This window comes from Dreissena polymorpha, chromosome 7 (genome assembly GCF_020536995.1).
Source record: "Dreissena polymorpha isolate Duluth1 chromosome 7, UMN_Dpol_1.0, whole genome shotgun sequence".
Taxonomy (NCBI): Eukaryota; Metazoa; Mollusca; class Bivalvia; order Myida; family Dreissenidae; genus Dreissena; species Dreissena polymorpha.
In genome coordinates, this window is record NC_068361.1 from 99014953 (window position 1) to 99038511 (window position 23559).

Genomic DNA, 23559 nt, shown 5'->3' on the forward strand with positions numbered 1-23559 from the left:
AATTGACGTCTGATCTAAACAATAATCAGTCCAGTCTGCGGCGGCACAGGCTTATTTGGGATTATACATTACGCACATGCATTAAGCCCGGTTTTCCCAGAGCGCTGCTCTTATATCATGACTTAATTTAATGTTCAGTTTCACATAAACGTATTATTTATGAATTTCGTTGATTATAATAATTTTTTCTGTGAACGAAGATAACGATTTATACTTTTCCTGTTATATCCATTTTAACTGTTTCTTCTAGAGAATAAGGGATTTATTGGTTTCAGTAACATTAAATACTGGAAGTTTTTCATTGGATGACGGGATTTACCTCTTTTGCCAGATAAAAATCTTATGTAAGATAAAAAAGGATTTAAACTTGCATAATATAGATGATAACGTTTATTACCGTTTCTATCAAAGTCCAACTGCATGGGCTATGCCGGTTGGGGACGAAAGAAGCGAGATGTTACGCCTGCCAACGTGATAGGAGAAATCAATGCATCGAACAAAGTCCCGAGCAAGCAAGAAAGCGTGGGGTTCTTTGGACATGACATTGCCAAAAGACAGACGGAGGATTTCGATATCGACGTCGGGGCTCGAGTGAAAATTGTGGAGAAATATTCCGAAATCCGTGAGTGATTTTTACTATAACAAATACTAAATACCGTGTAAATGTACACTGGACAAATTTAACTGTTTGATTATCAGTAGAACTGTTTCACCATTTTAAAAACTGCATGTTATCTTTAAAATATTAAACGACACTTTGATAAAGGCGCTTAAGAAGTATTAAAATGAGATAAAGGCATATTATTTTTTTTACTGACATGTGATGTGTATAATGTTTAAATCGACTTACCATAAACACATGTAACATACACGTTTTTAATATAGCATGTCTTACTTTACATTATTGATTTTATCTATATTTCTTTATTACAAATTACAATCACTATATTCAGAAATCATCACAGAAGAAACGATGTGCATGAATGGAGCAGTACTCATCACCACTATCGTGTTTCTCAGCACGGGGGTAATTTGCTTAGCAGGATCCACTTTCGTTTTCTACCGGAAATTCGCCAGTGCTCAGGCGTTGTTAGGACAGCGACAAAGTGATCTTCCCGTTCGGAACGACTCGGCTCCTTACTATAGTGTTCCATTCGACAAAAACATTTAAAGCTTTGTTTATAGACGTTGTCTTTTTCGCTTGTTCACGTCGGTATTTTAATGGAGAACAAGAAAGCATGTGAACAAAAAAAATTAGTTATATTTTTAACATTATAATGATAAATAAAAATGTTAATTTATTTGAGAATATATAGTTAAATTTATGACAATTTTAAATAGTGATTCATACAAAAATAAAATGATTTCTTTTTGATGTGCATGAAACGTTTTTCATTTTTTAGCTGTCAACTTGCAATATGTTCCCCACTTCGACCACACTAGCTTTATTGCGATATAAAATCTTACATGGATAGTTTTTTACACGTGTGAAAAAACTTTACAGTCAGATCAACCTTATCTTGTAAGTTGGTTTGATAACGGGATTGCGAAGATTATAACTGTCATCGTGTAATAATTCGAAATATTGTTGAAAAGTCGTGTACGATTAAAATCGCTGACGCACATGGCATCTAAGGTGACAAAAGCTTTAGTGACCGATGGCACGCGACAGTTTATCGGAATGGTTGGATGAAAATCGTCCAATGTTCAAATGTCATGTGTCGGAGAGCATTGCCTTTAATCTTGTTGCGTTTATGCATGTTGATTATCTTTTGTCTGCCTCAACAGTCGACTGTTGAAGTGGAAGTAAGGCTGACACAGTTTCTATATCAATCTTATCAACACGAGTATCTGACGCGACCCAAAAACCTCGTTAACAAGGTTCCGATTAAGCCATATATGACAAGTATCAACGGCCCTGGCGGCAATTATTTTCAGCATACCGGAACTATTTTCGAACTCATCCTTGATATCATTAGACCAATTGACCTGATAAAATTCTCATGGTTATTAAAACCAAACATATGACTAACAGAGTGTTAACAAATTTTCTCTATAGCCATGTACGAAAAACACTCCGCCTATTTGAGGCAATAATTTTCAACCAACCGCAGCCATTTTGAATATCAACCGCGATACCACTCCTTGCAAATATTCAGACAAAGTTTCATAGAATTTGGACAAAAGTTGTTACTTGAAGAGTGTTGAGATGGTTTCACTACAGTCATATAAGTAATACTACTTTTACATTTGCGGTCATCAATTTAATCAAATACAACACTTTTAAAGTCAGCGAAAATGCCATTAAAATATTTGGAGCAAGTTTAATCATGATTGGACCTAAAATGTTACTCTTTTAGTTTAAACATCGTTGCATTAGAGCTTACAATGAAACAGCCTCGCCTAACAGGCGTCCACGCTTTCAAATGAACATCAGATTTGATAATAAGACCGGATTAATATCCCGGAATGACAAATTGCACATTATGGGAGCGTGGTGCAATAAAGAAGTTCCGTTTGCGAAAAGATTGTTGATTTTTTTCAATTTGAAATATGTTCTTCGTTTTAAAACATTCAATGATACCTAGTAAACTGCTATCAACGTAAATCTTGTAACGATTTGAAATATTATTGAAATAAGAACTACGTATTTGGTGCTGTTTTATTTAACTTCATATGATTATTTGAATAAAAAGCAAAGGGCACCTGTTTTTGAAGATGCGGTAATTAATTCAGATACAAGCAAAATAAGCAAATAATAAGTGGATGCATTTTTCTTACTTGTTAAATTATGCACACACATGTATTTGCACTTCATAGCATAGACCGATGGATTTATCCACATACAGCATTTTCGCACAGCTAATCGCTTCTTCTTGTTAATACATATTCACATTCTAGTTGTAGAAACAGTATAATTGGATATACATTATTTACTTTTTGACATCAAAAGTCCCATGTTACTTTCGATAGTTTCCAGATAAGCATACATTACGGCATGCTGTATACTGATGTAGAATATGAAACCATGTTAGGACTCCATTGCATCAAATTAACAATAAATAGCTTAACAATAAATGACACAAAATGTAAAAACAGTGATCTCAAATGGAAAGAGCAACAACGGCAAAATAAATGTCATTCAAAAGAAAGTAGACACATTTACATAACTTTGCACACTACAAGCCTGTAACGAATCAGAATCCGTTTAGTCCGAATAGTCTGATCCATAACAAATAGAAAACATATAACACAGGGATCATCGTTGGATTATTTCGATGACAGTATAGAAAGTTATCAATAAGCAAATTATGCGGATAATGACGAAATACAAAGCTACTTTTTAATATTTTCATGTTTAGCCATACAAAAATGACTTGATAAAAGTGATAAAATGAACAATATAATCAAACAACCTATCTTAACGACGGTACATATACTCTGTCATTGAATGCATTTTATTTTGTTATTGATTGTTTGATAACATTAAGGCACACACTAGTGACATTTAAGGAATCCTGCATTTTCAGGCGATGCACGTATAACTTACAAAAGATACAACTTACATGTGACTCTTAAAATATTTTAAAAGTTTATTCCACACAATGCATTTTAGATTATTTTTTTCTTCACGTTAATCAGCTTTTTACTTCTAAGTACCGACAATATAAACTCATTACAGGTGCTTTAAATGACTGCAATTTGAGCCAAAATACACAGAAATGTTAATTCGAACAAAATAAACAACATAATAAACATATAAAATAAACAAAACGGATTGCAACCAGAAAATGTTTCGGCAAATAGGCTGTTCAAGAACTGCATGTGTAAAAATGAAATTGAAAATAAAAATTTGACAAGAGAAATATCGTAGGTAGATGTTATTTTACAGGAATATGTAAAGCATAATAACACAATTAAATGGTTGGTCTGATGTTTTTAAATTAATGTGTTTGTTTGTGTGTTTTGTTTAGTTTTAAACATAGATGTTACTAATTTTTAAAAATCCGTAATTTATTTCGAATTGGCAACTGCAACTTTTATTTAATCAAGACCAATACCAATAAACATTATGTTCTCAGCGTTCAATTGGATGAAAGAAATGCCACGGGTTAAGTTTAATAGCTGCGCCGAATTTGTTTTTAATATACACTACAAAAATGTTCATACATAGCGATGTTATAAATAGTCTCGACATCAAAATTATGACTTATTTTAATAAGCAACAACTGAAAACCTGCGTTTATAAATGCGCACCATTCAATTGACAACAACATGCTACACCAGATTTATAATTTCTTGCAGAACCATGCTTGCGTTTGGTCTCTCATCTGGACATGTATCCCAGCATCTCTCTACACAACTTGCCAGCCCCTCTGGCATCGGTTGTTTGACGGTGCAGCTCGGACGAGGCAACGATTACAATTATGTCTTAACCACTTGACTGTCGGTATCGGCTAGTCTAAATAAATTGAAAACAACAATTGCCTCATGACACTGAACTTAAACGTTGTGTTGTCTAAATAAATACCAACGGAAAAACCTTTGCTTTACTTAAATATTGACTTGATAACGCTGTCACGCACGGTATAATAATGTCATTATGTATATCTTCATAGGATTATTTAATCTTAATCGTTTAATTATACCATTTGTATTTGTTATTTATATATCAAGAAAGAAACATTTGAAAAACGATTTGATACATATAATACAGTCAAGTTTCGAATACATACTAATAGGACAATTTGCTTGTGGTTCAGGTTTCTTATAAACTAGCTCGAAAAACTAAAGTCTGTATGCAACACTAAACTCATGTTAATATGTGAGGACAAATTATGTTCCCGTGATTGTTTTAACGATGAAACTGATTGGCATGCATTCTTACCGTCCATACCAGAGCTCCTAAAATAAAGTCCCTAAATTGAACATGTCCGTTTCCTTGCCAACCGTCCCACCAGACACAACTTCTGGAGCCATTAACCTGGTTAAATCTATTTGGATTGTATGATTAGGTACAGAAGGTTCTAGGATTTTCACCTTCCCGTTTGTCCACTAAAAACGATTTTTTCGCTTAGAAATTTGAAATATGATATGTTTTCGCATTTTTATGGTATTTTTGTAAAAAAAGTAACCAGTATTAAATATTGTTTTCGAAACAAATCAGGGTAAAACATATCAGGCCTGATTGTTTAGCAGTGTAACCATTATTTTATAGTTGAAGTCATGTTCCAATTAAACCAACAGACCCATGTAAACGGTTTAAATGATAAAACAACAGTTTTTAGGCATTGGTTTTTAAATACGATGCAGCAGAGTGATGTACCAAAGTGTTCCCAAGACTGAGTTTCCCATGATGATGTCCTTTTCCGTGTAGATAGAGCAACGTCGTGCAAAGGACTTGCGCTGTTCGGCTGTAGAATTGCAAGGCCTCTTTTCGTAAAACCATTTCAATGTTTCTATGAGATAAATATGTGTAGGTGTATGCATATTTGTGTACTCATTTTGAATTTCTGCTACAACATTAATTGAATTTTGTTTTCAAATAATAACAAAACAAACATACTACATATTTAGAATACAAAACCTAAGGTTTGGTACCCGCACTGAAGTTTAGGAGTGCCAAATATGTAATCTTGAAGTGTGTAGTCGCATCTTTCAAACATGAACATAAGCCGAAAGCTGCCCAGATCAGCGTCCCTTATTTCGACATGACCTGGTAACCTGTCCGTGTAGCATACTCCTATGAAGCGCACCATAGGCTCGTGTTGTAGTCTCCTGTAAAAAGTAGTGTTATTGTTCAGCAGTTTACCCTGTTCGCAGAATGTATTCAAACAAATAAATGTACAATGTGTAGTAGCATGTGGTAACGAACCTTAGCATTTCCAATTGGTCGATATGGGACAAACGATTGCAGGAGCGAGCATTAACAACCCTGATTGTAACATCGGATTCCATATATTTAGCTGAATAAACATCCGAACAATGTCCACTAGAAACTTTGGCTAAGTTGACAATTTTGGTAACGCTGAATGTATCCTTTGCTTGAAACTTCACATGAAAAAGCCGCACATTTACAATGTGTTCTTGAACGCTGGTTCGAACAGGGGAAAAGTTTGCAACGATCTTTTTTGAACTTCTGCTATTGTTCAGAAGAGCATCAAGCAATACCATGTTTGCTTTCATTGACAACGGTACAATGCGATCACTCATATTATCGATGATACGTTCTATGGGTGAGACGGGTCATCATATTGATGAATTTTCTTTTCTGAACACCGTTCAAAGCCTCTATAAGACATATGTCCAAAAACACAGAGCTTTCTTCTTTGAACTTTGATGCATCAACCTTTTCTTTAACTTTAAATCACAATAAAAGTGGCAGTACAATCAAACCACCTACCACAGCAAATGGTAACAATATGGTCGATGTGATCAAACCTATTATTGGGATATCTAAAATTCTGTCATATTACAATTACATCAAGAAGCCCACTTTACTCTTCATCATAAGCTAAAATAAGAAAAATATCATGTTTACACTTATATTATTAACGTACAGGATTATGTGTTCAATCAAATGCGTATGTTAAGATAAGTTTGTCTCCGCCAAGCTCCTAATGCTGCTAATTAATTTAATTTCAAAATAGTTTTATCACAGTTATACTTAGGTTTATCGTGATTAAGTAATGATATGAATGTTATTCTGCAATGTAACTGGCGTTTTACTTTGTTTAAACTTCTATAAAGGGAAAAGGTTTTTGTATTTTAAAATAAACATCAATTGATATTTACAAGACAGGTAATTCTTGCTTGTTCTTTGTCAACTAAAGGTTAGTTTATTACAGGTCGCCGTGGTGTAATGGATATGGTGTCCGCCTAGCGACCGGGAGGTAATGGGTTCGATCCCCACCGTGGGTGCATTTTTTAGTTTTTAGATCTCCCCCATAACACCAAGTACTGGTTCTAGGCCCAGGAAAAGAACTCGAGAGCGTTTATATAAGCCTTAGACTTTTGATGCAATCGAGCTCAAATAAATAAGTTTAAACTAAACTTACTAAACGTTACTACAGATTTAATTTCTTTACAAAATCGAATATGACAATTTTCTTTTGACATATCTTCGGGCTGTGTAACTTTGCAATATTTTTTTGTTCAAATATATCATACATTATCTGGATGCTGGTTCAGATATACCCTCGATAAAATGTTCCACTTCTATATAAGACTCTCGAAGAACTTGACATTTATTTTCAAACGCTTCTTTAACAATTTCTAAGGTGCAGTCTTAGTGCTTTGAGCTCTGTTCCCATGCTTCCACTTCCTCCCCTATCAGGTCAAAGATGTGTTTGCGTACAGCATCTTCGACATCAGAGAAGTCGCTCTCAGTTGAAAGATCCATGTCCTTATCGGCATAAAACTTACTTTTTATATTCATTTTAAAGCTACCTTGTTTCACGTGCTTTTTCAACTGATCACCAATTTGCGCACATGCAGAACGTGCAAGTTCTTTCAGTTCCATTTTCATCTGCAAATAAAGACTATTAAATCGCAATTTTTAGCGCATATGTGTTGATTTTGATTTGTGCTTGCGTTAATGTGCGCGAAAGATTTGTGAGTGAAAAACGTGTATGTTTGTATTTGTTGGTGAAATTTTAATACTTTAAGGACATGTATTTATCCTTACCTTCTCTGTTTTTTGGTAAATTTGTTGACACTTTCGAACTGTTTACGTATTGAATCTTTTGTACTTTTGTCTTGTGTTGCGTATGTTAAAACGTGCTGCGTAATAGAATCCAGCAAACTGAAACAAAAGATTTATGATACATATCATAATATAAATAACAGGACACATACAATTGTACATGACGTTCATTTAAAATTCTGACCTTGTTATAACCTGTAGTGTTTTTTATTGTTCCAATCTGCTGACCCTCAACGATGCTTCTAAGTGCATACATCAATCTTTCTAATTCGCCTTTGTGGCAATTTTCCGACAAAATTAATCCTCCCATCTATGGATATAGAAACGTTTAATACAGTGAAATGGTCATTAAATTGTACATACCTGGAAAAGAATCGTCGATAAAACGAACTTGTGAATACTATCCTATTTAATAGACATGGGGATAATTCAATCAAACATCTTTTATCTGTTGCACGCCATTGAAATGTTACAGATGATTAAAAACCAATGCATATACATTTACTTCAATATAATAATTTTAATCTTATAACGTTTGGCAAATTGTTATTTAATGCTATAATTTTAATTTCTTTGGGGTTCGAAATATTTATACTTGCATGCCATTATTATTAAACTTTACTTTAATACCGCTTAAGTATTTCGTATGGACGAAACTTTTTAACAATTTTACTACAGTTCGAATACAGAGCACAGTAATTGTACACATGAATGTTTGCAAACGATGGTACAGAAAGAGATCAATTACCTCTTCTGTCATGAAACATCTGTAAAAGTGTTTAACTGTACACCTGGCTATTTTATATATTATCTTTGTCACAAGCTGTCACGCGTGATTTGAGTTTTACTATGTTTATCCTCTTTTTTTGAATACGAAGTTACTTACCTCTTAATCTTTATTTAGAAGATATGTTCGTCTTCTGATAGTCTTGGAAACAATTGTTGAATTTTAGCAACATGTTCGGGCCATGATAATGTTCCGAAATGTTCCTGTTCCGCCTCATTGTTTCCTTCCGTGCATACAAACATCATGTGACTTGGATCAAAACTATTGAAGCTGAATAGTTTTTTTGTTCTCGTGTATATGTTTAGACATCTGCATCAACTGCTTTAACTGAATCACATATGTATGCATATCATATATATTTCCATGATACGACAATATTAATTCAATGTAATATTTATGATATTTGCTCAAATGCACGTCTAGAGTCACTGATGTTTGACACGGTCGTATATATCGAAAATCAAACTTCTTAATACATCAGGGATGTGTTCAATTTCACAGGAGTTATAGTTAGGAACGTTGCTTATACAATTTGGCTAATGTAAAGTGCTTCGTAATAATGTCACTTTATCTCCGTTTGCACAATCGGTAGTAGTAATGTGTAAAACATATATGAGAACTGATGCGTCGGATACGAAGCTAGCTATTTGTTTTGGGTCCTTGTCGGGGTTGCCGATTATGTGTACGTGTTCCTGCAAAAGGTTTAATTTATCATAACACAACAACGGTGTTAATAATGACATGTCATCAACTTGATGATGATAGATTTGCCCACTTATTTCATCCAATGAATAACTAAAGAACCTGAATGTATAAATACATGTGTTTTGCATTTACCGCAGTTTTGAAATGTGGAAGATGCCAGTTAAAGTCTACACGATGACATATTTTCTCTTTTAATTTTGCCTGAATTGTTTCCCATGTTTCTTTTAAAGACACATTTTTGCCGCATGGTAATGTATCCTTAGTATTTTTCTCCATCTGAAGCTCGATGTACTGTTCCTGTCCATCTTGTATGGCGTGGACGGAACAGACGATTGAGGGTTCAGTGACGAGAAAGTACGGAATAACTTCCGTGCAAGCTAATACGTTCATAAAACTGCGCACAAGGTATGTTGTGTCATCTGTGGATTGTTAGGTTGACCATTAGGTTAATAATAAACATAATTACCAAAACTACAACACAGGTAGCAGGATGACTGAAACCTTTTAAAATATTAGATCTTAATACAAAACATATAATATAACTATATATTTCAATTTACCTGCTACGGCAATGGTGAAATCCTTTAAAACAGCACTTCTGTTATCTTCTAGTTTTGTTGCCAAAGAATCACCATACAGTTTTGAAAGCAAGTCATCATATTCCCAATCAACTTATCTTTTAAATTCAATTACTTGGTCATAAAGGTGTTCTTAATCTTTCTTCATGTGTATTGCTTTAGTGAAGACTTCTGGCATATCAAAGACAATCTGAAAATAATACACAGTGAGGGTACTGGTTAAGTTAAGCCTTAAGAAAATAACAAGTTAAAATGATGTAAATATTGAACCGGTACACAAGTAAAATCGAAAAAGAGAACTTAAACGTGGATGAACACTTATATCCTGCAAGCGTTTATTGAAAGAGACAGTGCATTTCATAAATATCTTTGTGGAAAATCTTGGTTTGTCTTTTACAAACTCCCCATCTGTGTCAAGCGGAAGATTTTGTTTAAAAATTGATGATGCAATCTGTTTAAAAAGAATTTGATTGCTGAAACTTTGTCATTCACACTGCGGGGAATCACGTGATCACGACGTACATCGTACGCACAAAATGGCGGAAAAAGCTCTCGCTTAATGCCGAACATCAAGGTATTCTCATATTTTATAATATCAAAAAAAAAGATAACTATGCGCAAAGTACCCGCTTAGTCGCCTTATGTACTCTGGTAATTGTCGTTTTTCTTAGATTTCTGTAGTTTTCTCAAACATTCAGGAACAATAAACAATGAAAATTGTACATCGTCTGAACATACTTTATTTTGACGTGTTTGCTATTCAAGACGTCAAACAACGAAATAAATACAACATTTTTTGCTTGATAAAATGCTTGGAATATTTCGTACAGGGTTGTGCACGTTGTTTAAGCTTTTTAGATCTGTGGTGAGGAATTTGGAAAATAGTACATCGTCTGAACGTTTTTTGTTTGAGTACATCATCTGAACGGTTTTGAGTACATCATCTGAACTGCTTCTGTGTTTCTTTTTAATGCGATGTTTATCGTAATAAAATTATATAGAGAATACTAGGTTAGCGTTGAATACATAGAAGTTTATGTTGCGAGGCTAAGAACGCCGGGAGCGCGAGCCCTGGCGAGCGCTTTCTTTGTTCGAGCCGAGCAACATAAACTTCTCTGTATTCAACGCTAATCCTAGTATTCTATTTATCCCTTTTGATTTTTTTTTCAACGTGACATTTAACATAAATAGATCTAATAACCTTAACAATAATTTTAATTCAGTCTTAAAAGCGCTTAAAATCTAACGAATGTAACCATGCGTAGTGTTATAAATGTATTTGTTCTGGTACGCAAAATAGTCTTAAAAAAAATCACACACAAACTGTAAAACAAGTAAAAATATCACCATATGCCTCGATTCAATTTAACGCATTATGCGAATTGTAGCACATTACGACCGCGAAAAGAAGATTTTACTTTACTATAATTAATTTTATTTTCGAAAGAAAATGATCAAAATCCAATATTGCAGCGATTGCTTCCTAACAAAATGATGTCGATGTCAACAAAGATCAACATGTACACCATCGACGACCTTGACAATTTCGACGAGTAAACAGACAATTGCAGCGATTGACACTTTATTTGACGTAATATACAGAGCAATACGTTTTCCGACTTCGGACGACGAATTGAAGGACGCGCAGAACGTGTTTTTTTTATAATGTTATGGGTATGCCGTGTATGGTCCTATGCATCAATGGCGCCCATGTTAAAACCATTTCCCCGAGAACAGGGAACGACAAAAGTACAAACAAAAAGCAAAACACGTTCGAACTAGTATCTTACCTTTAATTATCCTTTAAAATCCATCTTATAATCCATTTAACTCAATAATTGACGATTTTGCATCTAGGGTCTTTAATAATTATTTTAGCATAGTTAAATAAAGACCCTTATGCCATCCTATCACTATATTTAAATGAGTTTACGAACTCAATAAACTTTCATCTTCGTCACACGCTACGTCATGTACTCTACATTACTGCTGTTAAAATGAACCGGAGCAGTTTATCAAATAATAGCCGTTGGTAAACTCGGTTGCATTTGCAGATTTCTGCATACAAACATAATTATGTTTAAACTTGCACACTTTTTTATTTGTCTATGGTAAATGCCTTTATTGTACAAGAAAATAATTCAATATATAAATACACAGAGAATGGAAAACATTCCATAACACAACAGATAAAAGAGTAGGTTATACCCGTGTACACAATGGGACGTTCCGAATTCCGGTGTGGTGCTATATTTACCATCTTATACTGTACACGGCTATATGCCTAACGTGAATTGAATCGGAAAGCAAATATTGCAGATTATTTATGAATTGTGCGATATTTGTATGGCTTGCTGTACATTCTTAAATTTCAAAAGTATATGCATGGATTATAAACAATGAACATTACACGAAATAAGGAAAATGTGATAAATTGACAATGCAAATATGTCGATATACAGTACATGTACATATGAAATAAGTCGCGTTTATAATAAATCGTCAAAATGTTTTTGGGGAAAATGATGCAATAAGTACGTCATTTTCAGCTGATTCATTATACGGATGGCGAACAATTATGTTATATGACTAGATTTAAAGGTTGAAAGTCGTATAATTTTGAAGCTAAAGTTTTCTCGACTTTATTTCTTATGAAAAATCATTCAGTGGTAAAGTAAGAAGTAGGTTTTCAGGTTTTATGCTGTTTACTGCATATCAGTATCCTACGGTTGGAAATGAAGCCTTTAAAACTTGAATCTAGTAAGAAAAGTCTTCAATTAAATGTAACTTTCTAAGGGACTACAAACACATAAAAATACATATCAGTATTTAAGTGGTACAGGGTAAAATAGGTATCTAAGTGGTGCAGATTTAATCCTCCTGATGAGTCCCAAGCATTTGTTGCATGCAGACTAATAGAGTGTGCTGGCGTGTTCACAGGAACACAAGACGGAGATTGATGCGCACTCGGGCACGTTCCAGGCGTTTGAGACTTTTGGTCAGCAGCTGCTCCAGAACCATCACTACGCCAGCGAGGATGTGAGAGTCAGGCCAGAGGAACTGGCGCAGGCTAAGGAGGAACTCGAGCAGTAAGTGAAAAGATGTTATGTTGCTGCTTGTGTTTGACAGGGTACAATATAAGGCAGTGGTGGAGAAATCTCATAGTTGCTTAACTATCTATGCCTGAATAAGCTATCTAAGTTTAAATTTAAACCTATTTAGTTTAGCTTTATTGCATCGAAAGCTTAAGGCCTTATTAAAAATCTCTCAAGTCTGTTTCCTGGGACGACACAGTCCTTGGTATCTTAAGGGGCTATCTAAAGAGCTTAAGAAATGTGTTATTTGCAACTATCCTGTTAACAACAATACTACAGCTAAATGACTTCTATTCTCTCCCCACAGGGCATGGATCTAGCGCCGTATGAAGCTAGACCAGTGCTTGGAGCTGCAGCTGTTCTACCGTGACTGTGAGCAGGCAGAGTTCTGGATATCATCCCGCGAGGCGTTCCTGTCTGGAGACCAGGTGGATAGAGACAACGTGGAGACTCTCATCAAGAAACACGAGGAATTTGACCGCGCCATTGAAGGACAGGTAGGTGTCACCTGGATGTCGGAGAGGTCATTTTGAGAAAATTTAAACTTCATTGGCACTTAAGATAATAGTTTCAAATCAAATTGTCTGTCAAAAGGTTGTGCCTTCTGCTTATGAACAGGTACAATTTTAATGGTTATCTTTGCTTTCTTGTTTAAAAATGTGAAATTACATGAACATGGGAGAGGCTAAAGCTATTTTCTTGAGTTGTCCGAAATGAACTTTGGTAATTTTGGAATCTAAGAAAGTAATTTACACAGTGTTTACAGTGTTAACATAAATTTACCCGCTCATTCTATCATTAAACAGATGTTTCTTTGATCTGCAGAATAAATGCTTTTAAATTTGCTAAAACTGGACTATATTACAAGTCTACTCTATAAATCAAACTATTCCTGATCCACACAAAGTCCTTATTTTAAAATAAACAATACATAGCATATCAATTTTTTGTAGTGACTTTTTTTTATTAATCCTACACAGTGATTATTAAATACTTGTTATTGTATATTGATTTTAAAATCTATCAATCCTCTGTTTTGTGTCCATCTGTTTACATCAAGAGAAGCTTCAGGCCCTGAAAGTGTTTGCAGACCAGCTGATTGGTGGTGAACACCATGACGCTGACGCCATCGAGGATAAACGTGACCAGGTCCTAGTTAGGTAAGCTTGAACTGTTCATGCTATCAAGACTTTAATGTGATATATTGGTGCACTGAATAAAATACATTTCATATTTGGTTTTGGTTTTTGTAAACTTTTGAATGAATATGTTCACATTGGATATTTTTATAAACAATTTAATCATGAATTTGACACTTATATGTCCATAGTTGATAACGATTTCTGCAAAATAATATCAATGGTAATAACAATCTGTTGACCTCTCTAATTGTTGCCTTTACCTTCCCTTTAATTGTAACATTGACTTCTCTATTTTATGCACCCAGATCGAATTATCTGGGGTATATTGCTGTTGGCCTGTCTGTATGTCTGTCAGTCATTCATTCATTCATTCATTTATTGTGTGTCCCAAAACTTTAACCTTGGTCATAACTTTTGCAATATTGAAGATAGCAACTTAATAATTGGCATGCATGTGTATCTCATTAAGCTGCACATGTTGAGTGGTGAAAGGTCAAGGTCGTCATTCAAGGTCAAAGGTCAAATATATGACTTCGAAATGGCGCAATAGGGGACGTTGTGTTTCTGACAAACACATCTCTTGTTGACCTTGGTTTTCATTTGCAGATGGTTGACCTTCCCTTATACTGTTACCTTGACTTTTCCTCTATTTGTAACCTTGACCTTTCCTATTAACCTATCTTTTGACCCTGACCTTTTTTTTTCCTGCAGATGGAAGAACCTGAAGGATGCTCTGATTGACAACCGGTACTAGCTGGGAGAGGCCCAGACGCTGCAGCAGTTCTTTCGGGACGCTGACGAGATGGAGAACTGGCTGCAGGAGAAGCTGCAGATTGCCAGCGATGAGTCCTACAAGGACCCCACTAATATACAGGTATGTGGCAACCCCACCAATATACAGGTAACTGGTAACTCAACTCCACCCCATGATAGCATATCAGTTATGCTGATAGAGTTCCGAGATTATCATTTGCAAGCTGCTTGAGAATAAATTTTTAGCGAGGCTGTTTTCGGAGAAAACCCGAGGTATTGTCACAGCCTGCTCGTCGTCCGGCGTCGTGCTTAAACCTTTACATTAACTCTAAAATCAAAGTGCTTCTACCTACAACTTTGAAACTTCATATGTAGATGCACCTTGATGAGCTCAACATGCCACACCCATTTTGGGTCACTAGGTCAAAGGTCAAGGTCACGGTGACCTATAAAAAGAAAATCTGACAAGCTTTCGCAGCCGAGCGTGGCACCCGTTATGCGGTGCTCTTGTTAAGTAGATTTTATCTTCTATTTCATATAATTATTTAAACTGATTCTCCTGTCAGTAAGCCTCACATGCTATCTACTCTGATCATTGATGTTGATGTTACAGAGCAAGCACCAGAAGCATCAAGGTTTCGCTGCTGAACTTTCTGCCAACGCTGATAGACTGAAGGCCCTGATGGTCACTGGACAAGGTATCCTCTTGAATACTTGTGTCATAGTGTTTGGGGTGGGATTTAATCTCCTTTCAGCTGATTTCCTCTCTTTCTGTGTCATGGTGTTTTGGTGGGATTCCCTCTCCTTTCAGCTGATTTCCTCTCTTTCAGTGTCATGGTGTTTGGGGTGGGGTTTCCTCACCTTTCAGCTGATTTGCTCTCTTTCTGTGTCATGGTGTTTTGGGTGGGATTTCATCTCCTTTCAGCTGATTTCCTCTCTGTGTCATAGTATTTGGGGTGGGATTTCATCTCCTTTCAGATGCTTTCCTCTCTTTCTGTGTCATGGTGTTTGGGGTGGGATTTTATCTTATTTCAGATGATTTCCTCTCCTTTCTGCTGATTGCCTCTCTTTTCAGCTGATTTCCTCTCCTTTCAGCTGATTTCCTCTCTTTCTTTGTCTAAAAAAGTTGCTGTTGTTCATATACAGAATGAAAAAAATTGATGTCTGTTTCATTTTCTCACTTAAGATAAAGGTATATCATCGATCGAAAGTTTTTAAGTTTGTTAGATTTTGCCTACATTAGTTCTTGAGCATCTTGATCCAAGTTAGGCCTGTGAGTTGTGGTACAGGTGTGAATCTCATTCTGGGAAAACAGGGCTTAATGCATGTGGGTTAAGTTCCATCCCATTCTCTTAAGATAAGACTTTTTCCGCTTTTATTGTGTGTTTTTCATTTGAAGGTAGTCTCTTTAGTGAACATCCAGTGAAGATTGAAAGTGAAACACTGAATGGCCTGTTTGGACTTAACAGGTTAATCTAGGACAACACTTTTTGCACATGCATTGAAACCAGTTTTCGGGGAACTAGGCTCATATAATTGTATTACTCCTTTCATTGACAGCCCTGATAGACAAGCACAAGTGCGCAGGCTCAGAGCTGGCGGTGCAGGCGCGACTGAAGAGCCTGGCCGAGCAGTGGGAGACAGCAGAGAAGAGTGAGAAACTGAAAGAGGCCTGCAGGCAGCAGACGTACAACGCAGGGATCAAGGACATTGAGTTCTGGCTTGGAGAGGTACAAAAATGCACCAGGAGTGTTTGTTTAATGATTAAAATCGTTACAGTTATGTACTAGAGTGTTAAGTCTGTGAAATTGCCAGTAAAAATGGAGAATATTTTTTTCTTACTGTGAACATTTTTCAATTAAAAAGGTTTGGTCAATCATTATAATCATTATAAAAGATGTTGTTATGAATTGATTTCATTTTATTTAGCAAAAATAATTCAAGTTTTTAATTAGTACTATTATCCTCTGGTATTTCAAACAATTATACTAATAATTATACCCCCGCAAACGAAGTTTAGGGGGTATCTAGGAGTGAGCTTGTGGATCGGTCTGTCTGTCGGTCCGTATTAAGTGTCCGCTCTCTAATTCAAGTTGTTTTCATCCGATCTTCACCTAACTTTGTCAGATGTTGTATCTAGATGATGTCTAGGTCAAGTTTGAATATGGGTCATGCCGGGTCAAAAACTAGGTCACAGGGTAATTAAGTGCATTTTAAACATTCAGCATAGCGTATGCTCTTTAATTCAAGTAGTTTTCATCCGATCTTCACCAAACTTGGTCAGATATTGTATCTAGATAATGTGTAGGTTAAGTTCGAACTTGGGCCATGCCGGATCAAAAACGAGGTCACAGGGTCACTTAGTGTGCTTTAAACATTGAGCATGGTGTCCGCTGTTTTATTTCAAGACAACATGCATACTATTTTGTGTCAATGCGGCATGTGGGGTTATTCGTCACGTCTGTGACAAAGCTCTAGTTTACATATGAGTCTCTCTGGGAAAAAGGGTTTATGCTTCTGCATAAAGTGTAGTCCAAGATTAGCCTGTGCAGTCCACACAGGCTAGTCACTGACAGCATTTTTTGACGTAACTGGATTTTCACGAATAAAAGACTTGATTTAAACAAAAAAAATCATAAATGTAGAAAGTATTTTCCCTGAATAGCTTGTGAAGACTGCACCGACTAATGTGAGAGGAAACTTAACACACATGCAGTTTCTGAAAGGGAGACTCCTTTGCATATGATCATTTTCATCTATTATAATCATAAGCATATATGTTTCAGGTTAAGCAGATGCTGGCTAGTGAGGAGAACGGCAAGGACCTGGCCTCCGTACAGAACCTGGCAAAGAAGCACCAGCTCCTGGAGGCTGACATAGCGGCCCACGAGGACCGCATCAGGGACCTCAACCAGCAGGCCGACCAGTTCATTGAGAGCGGCGTGTGGGACGAGGGGAGCATCGAGGTCCGCAAGAGGACCATCAACGAAAGATACGAGAAGTAAGTTGGGGGGGGGGGGGGTAAATATTTTGTGCTTTGATACAAAGCTAAAATGGTTATACACAACCAGCATAAAAACAGCCTGCAAGTAACTCCTAGTCTGTTCAGGTTATATGCTGTTTGCTGCCCATCACTATCTTAGGCTTGGAAATGAAGCCCTTGAAACTTGAATCTCTGAAGCAAGGTCTTTTAATTAAGTTGATGTTTTTTTAAAGGACTACAAACGTGTTAATATGCCTATCTAAGTGGTAAAGGTTTAAAGGAATATTTTGCAAGAACAAAATATTGTGTTGTAAAATGAAAACAGAGGGGTCGACATAATGACTATCAACAAGTCATACAAAAAATAATGTTCATATAGTTGCCGTAAAAAAAGTCAGCATTACGAACAACATAAAATGAGTCGGTTTGCACAGTATAAGAAATTTTCGGAAACTTTTTATTCTAAAAGAGCAAAGACTGAATATAAGAAACATTCAAAGAAAACATTTATTGGAAATCACTTTTTTCTCAAAAAGAATATGCAAAATTAAAATGTTATCCTTTACCAATATTTAATGATCTTTTTCCGCAAAAACCTATATGCTGGGGTGCATCATAATTCCCATAAAAATATCCCAAATTTAATAAAAGTTATTAGTTTAACAATCCTGTAAACACGTCTTCATATGTATTTTATTTCTTCATTAAAGGATCAAGGAGCTTGCCATCACGAGAAAGACTCGTCTCAATGAGGCAAACACCATGCACCAGTTCCTGAGAGACATTGATGATGAGGAGGCGTGGATCAAGCACGTACAAGGCTTCTTAGAGAATGGATGTTTGTTCACATACTAAAGAAGTTTCAGACTCAAGTTTTCTCAATATAAAGAAGTTTGCCATTAAAATGTTCAAAATTTGAAAAAAATTGCGACTCATTGTTCCCTAATTTTGAACAGTTTCCAACTCATTTTTAACAATTTAAAAAAAAAGCAATTGATTTTTTCACAAAATGAGGAGACCAAGGCCGATTTACAGAGATCAGAAAAAAAACTGTCTACTAGAGACTTCATAATGCACAATCAAGAGATTTAAGTTTTTACAGTCTAGAAATTTAATGGTGAACTATCTGCAGATTTATGTATGTAAAATCTAGAGATTTGAGTGTCTTCAATTTAGAGATTGAAGTATGTAAACTCAAGAGATTAAAATATGTACACTATGGAAATTAAAGTATATGCTATCTAGAGATTGAAGTATGTGCAATCTAGAGATTAAAGTTTGTATTATCCAGAGATTTAAGTATGTACAATCTAGAGATTGAAGTGTGGACAATCTAGAGATTGAAGCATGTACAATCTAGATATTGAAGTTGTTGATAAACATGGGACATGTGTCTGCAATAGGGACATGAGAAACATTGTACTGTATTATCTTCAGAATCACAACATCAGTTTTTTTCAGTATTTTAAATATTTACTTGTGTTCTTTATCTCTAGAAAAGTAAAGAAGTACTTGTAGCATGTTGGAATAGAATTAGTTAGGTGATTTGTTTATATATACAAAATGCGAATTAGTTAGTTGATTTGTTTATATATACACAATGCGTGGTTTGTTATATAAAATCTTATTGTATTATTTGAGTACATTTTGCCACTCTTAGTTTAGATGCCCTGCTAGTATCTGGGTGAGTAGGCCTGTGAACTTATTTCTCTGTCCAGTCTGTCTTTGGTGTCTTTCTATAGCCTCATACAAATCTGATCTCAATGACAATACTGTCATGTCCTATGGTATATATAGTACAATTGAGCCGCTCTCTGAGAAAAGGGGTTTAATGCATGTGCGTTAAGTGTCGTTCCAGATTAGCCTGTGCGGTCTGCTTTAGTGATATTTTTTGTTTGAAGAAATTCTCTTCTTAGCAAAAATACAGTTTACGCGGAAAGTGTCGTCCCTGATTAGCCTGTGTGGACTGCACAGACTAATCTGGGACAACATTTTACGCACATGCATTAAACCCCCTTTTCACAGAGCACAGCCCAATTATTTAGTATGAGTATGTCACTTTCAAATGCTGTGAATAGTATGATGTGATATTTAAATTAACTCTTCAAGTCATTATTCTCTGTTCTTCAATGGTATTTGTACTTTGATCTCCACCTGTGACAAGATTGTGTTAAGTTACTTACTTTTACTCAAGAAATCTTGTTTGTATTTGATTGCAGAATATGTCCTACTTCTCTTATAAAAAAAATTGAACTTGTAGAAAATGTGAACTAGTATTGCCAATTGTGACATGATAAGCATGCTGTGTTTACCAAAAAAAATCAGACTTAAGACACAGATTACTTTCATAGGACCTTTCGTGTATAAAATCTAACTTGCGATGTTTTATGTTTACAAAATAATGTCTAATCTCTTTGTTCCTGATATTATGAACATAAATAAGTCTTATTCCATAAACGCCCACACCGTCTGGTCTGCTAACGAGACCACTAAACTTTGCCTGACTTCATAGCAGACAGCGTAAATCCCGAGCAGACAGCACGATACGCAGGATGGTCTTTAACTATGCTATACGCATATGGCATAAGACCCATTTTGGCATGCTGCTGCTTATTGAATTATAATATAAATATGCCCTATCTGGGTTTTATTTCTTCTATATTCAGCTAGTTTTACGAATTGTTTATTAATGAACAATTTTAGATGGATATGGTATTGTCCTCCCTAGAGGTGGTTCCAAGATTAACAGCCCAGCTTATGATGTTTTACAAGACATGTCCACGTCCCATTACTGTTGAGTTTATCACTGGGCTGTGTTTGTGCTACAGAGAGAAGAAGCTGCTGGTTGGTTCTGAGGATTATGGGAAGGATCTGACAGGTGTGCAAAACCTTCGTAAGAAACACCGACGTCTGGAGGCTGAGCTTGCCAGTCACGAGCCTGCCACACAGGTATAGTGTAGCCATATAGGTAGAGTGTAACCGTAATAGTAGAGTGTAGCCTGCTGTTCAGTGTAGCCATACAGGTAGAATGTAGCCGTAATAGTAGAGTGTAGCCTGCCATACAGGTAGAGTGTAGCCTGTCTTGCTGGTGGAGTGAAGCCAATATTGTAGAATGCAGCCCACCTTAGGTATAGTGTAGTGGTAATGGCAGAATGTAGCTAAATGACTATAAAATCATTTATATTTTGTCAATATTCAGTCTTCTGTCTGCATGTCCTTATATGACTTATTATAAGAAATGTTGTTTTGATGATATGGTCTCCTATCAGCCTGTGTTTATCATTGTTATTAAATGCATTTCTATAAAAACAATATAATCAGAGAAAAAAATATTCTTAACAATCACTATAGCTAATAACAAGTTTAAATGCTCTGAATTATTTTCCATGACCAGTGCTATTTGTTTGCCCTAAATCAACACCTCTTACAGGATGTTTCCCAATGGCAAAAAGCAGACTTTTGTCCCAAAAATCCTTTATACCAAAATTTTCCCACCAGAAGCCAAACTTTTTCAATTAACTCAGTTAATGGTTGATTGAATGTATTATACAGAAATATAATATGTAGACACTTTAAATGCAAATTGATAAATGACGTTATACATGCACTTATAGACAATTTAAAAACTGTTATTTATAACCATATTGATAAATGTTCCCAATATGTTTGTTTATCACAATATTTTTCCTAATCCAATGGAACAGGCTGTAAAATATAAAGCAAACAAGTCACTGAAGACCACTTCTCTAGATCTTAATAGTCAAGTCTTGTAAATGCTAAATCAATTGGGTGTCTTCCCAGATTAGGCAGTGCAGTCCCCACACGTTAATCAGGGACATCATTTTCCGCCTAGACTGAATTTAAGTTTAAGAGACTTCCTTTAAACAAAAAAATCTATTGAAGCGGAAATTGTGGTCACTGATTAGCCTGCACAGACTGCACCAGCAAATCTGGGACAACACTTGATGCACATGCATTTGGCAAGGTTTTCCCAGAACACAACTGAATTGTTCAATTCAGCAAACATGCTCCTCGAAAGTCTGGTATGCTGTTTCAGGCAGTGCAGGAGACAGGGGCCATGCTGATCAGTGAGTCAGACATTAACACGGCTGACATACAGAACAGGCTGGAGCAGCTGGCCCAGAGCTGGGAAGAACTCAAGAACATGGCCGAGAACAGAGGCCAGATGCTGGAGGAGTCTCACGCGTACCAGCAGTTCTCAGCCAATGTAGATGATGAGGAGGCGTGGATAGCAGAGAAACAGAGGCTGTTGTCTGGTGGAGACCTCGGGGACACCATGGCTACAGTCCAGGGCCTGCTGAAGAAGCATGAAGTATTTGAGACTGACTTCCACGTGCACAGGGACCGCTGTAAGGAGGTGCAGAAGGAGGGAGAGAAGCTCATGCACGAGGTAAACCAGCTGGCACGGATTGTCATGGCAACCCTTTCAATCTCAGATACGCACTTTGACGCATTTGAAGTCCCATAGATATTGTATATATCAATGAGAATTTTTGATGCATTACTGTACTGTTATCAATTTAGTGAACGTTTCTACAATCGAGACCTATGTGCTAGGCAACCATACTTTAAAAAAATACCCTCCTATGGACCTTTAAGATAGGCTATGATAGTGTTTCAGCATACTTGAAGATAGATGAAGAGTTATATACAAGTTATTGATATATATATATATATATATTATATATACATTTCTATGTATATAATATATTTAATATATTATTTATATTTATTACTCTTTCCAGGGCAACCACAACCGTGAGAGCATCGCCCAGCGTATCAAGGGCATGCAAGACAAGTTATCTGTCCTTGAAGAGGCAGCTGCTCTCCGGAAGGCAGGGCTCATTGATAACTCCGCCTTCTTGCAGTTCATCTGGAAGACTGACGTCGTGGAGAGCTGGATTGCTGACAAGGAGGCGCAGGTCCGGTCTGACGAGTACGGGCGAGATCTGTCCTCTGGGCAGACACTGCTCACTAAACAGGTATGAGGGATGTTGGTTATGGGCAACTTGGGCTTGATTGTGATTATATGAGTCGTGTTCTGAGAAAACTGGGCATAATGCATGTTCGTAAAGTGTAGTCCCAGATTAGCCTGTGCAGTCCGCACAGACTAATTAGGGACGACACTTTCCGCTTTTATGACATTTTTCGTTTAAGTGAAGTATCTTCTTAGCAAAAATCAAATTTAGTCGGAAAGTGTCGTCCCTGATAAGCGTGTGCGGACTGCAAAGGCTAATCTGGGACGACACGTTACGCACATGCATTATGTCCAGTTTTACCAGAACAAGGCTCATATGAGCCGCATTCTGGGAAAACCGGGCAAATCTTGGAGGACACTTCACCCACATGCATTAAGCCCAGTTTCCACAGAGTGAGTCTCATATTTTATGGGGAGGTTTTCTCAGGGTACGTTCGTCTCTGGAAGTGGACCAAATTCTTGTCATGGTCTCTAAAATGCCACAATTGTGTTGGGTTGGGATTATTTCCTCTTTTAGCTGATGTTCAAGAATTGTTTGTTACACAAATTTAAAGCTAAGGTTTATTATGTCCCCCACCACTATAGTGGGCAACATATTGTTTTTGCCCTGTATTGGTTGGTTGGTTTGTGTGTTTGTTTGTTTGCTCCAACTTTAACATTTTGCCATAACCTTTGCAATATTGAAGATAGCAACTTTTATTAACAACAAATATATAGCTTCAAAGCGGCGCAGAAGGGGACATAGTGTTTCTGACAAACACATATCTTGTTTTTCATTTGTTTTTAATGTTTTTTCATTTGTTGTTAATGGT

At 36.2% G+C, this 23559-nt stretch overlaps 1 pseudogene; it reads left to right on the forward strand.

Annotated features, from left to right (window-relative positions):
* The first annotated feature begins 1624 nt into the window (after positions 1-1624).
* The window catches only part of LOC127839949 (spectrin alpha chain-like), a 33154-nt pseudogene continuing 11219 nt past the window's right edge, over positions 1625-23559 (forward strand).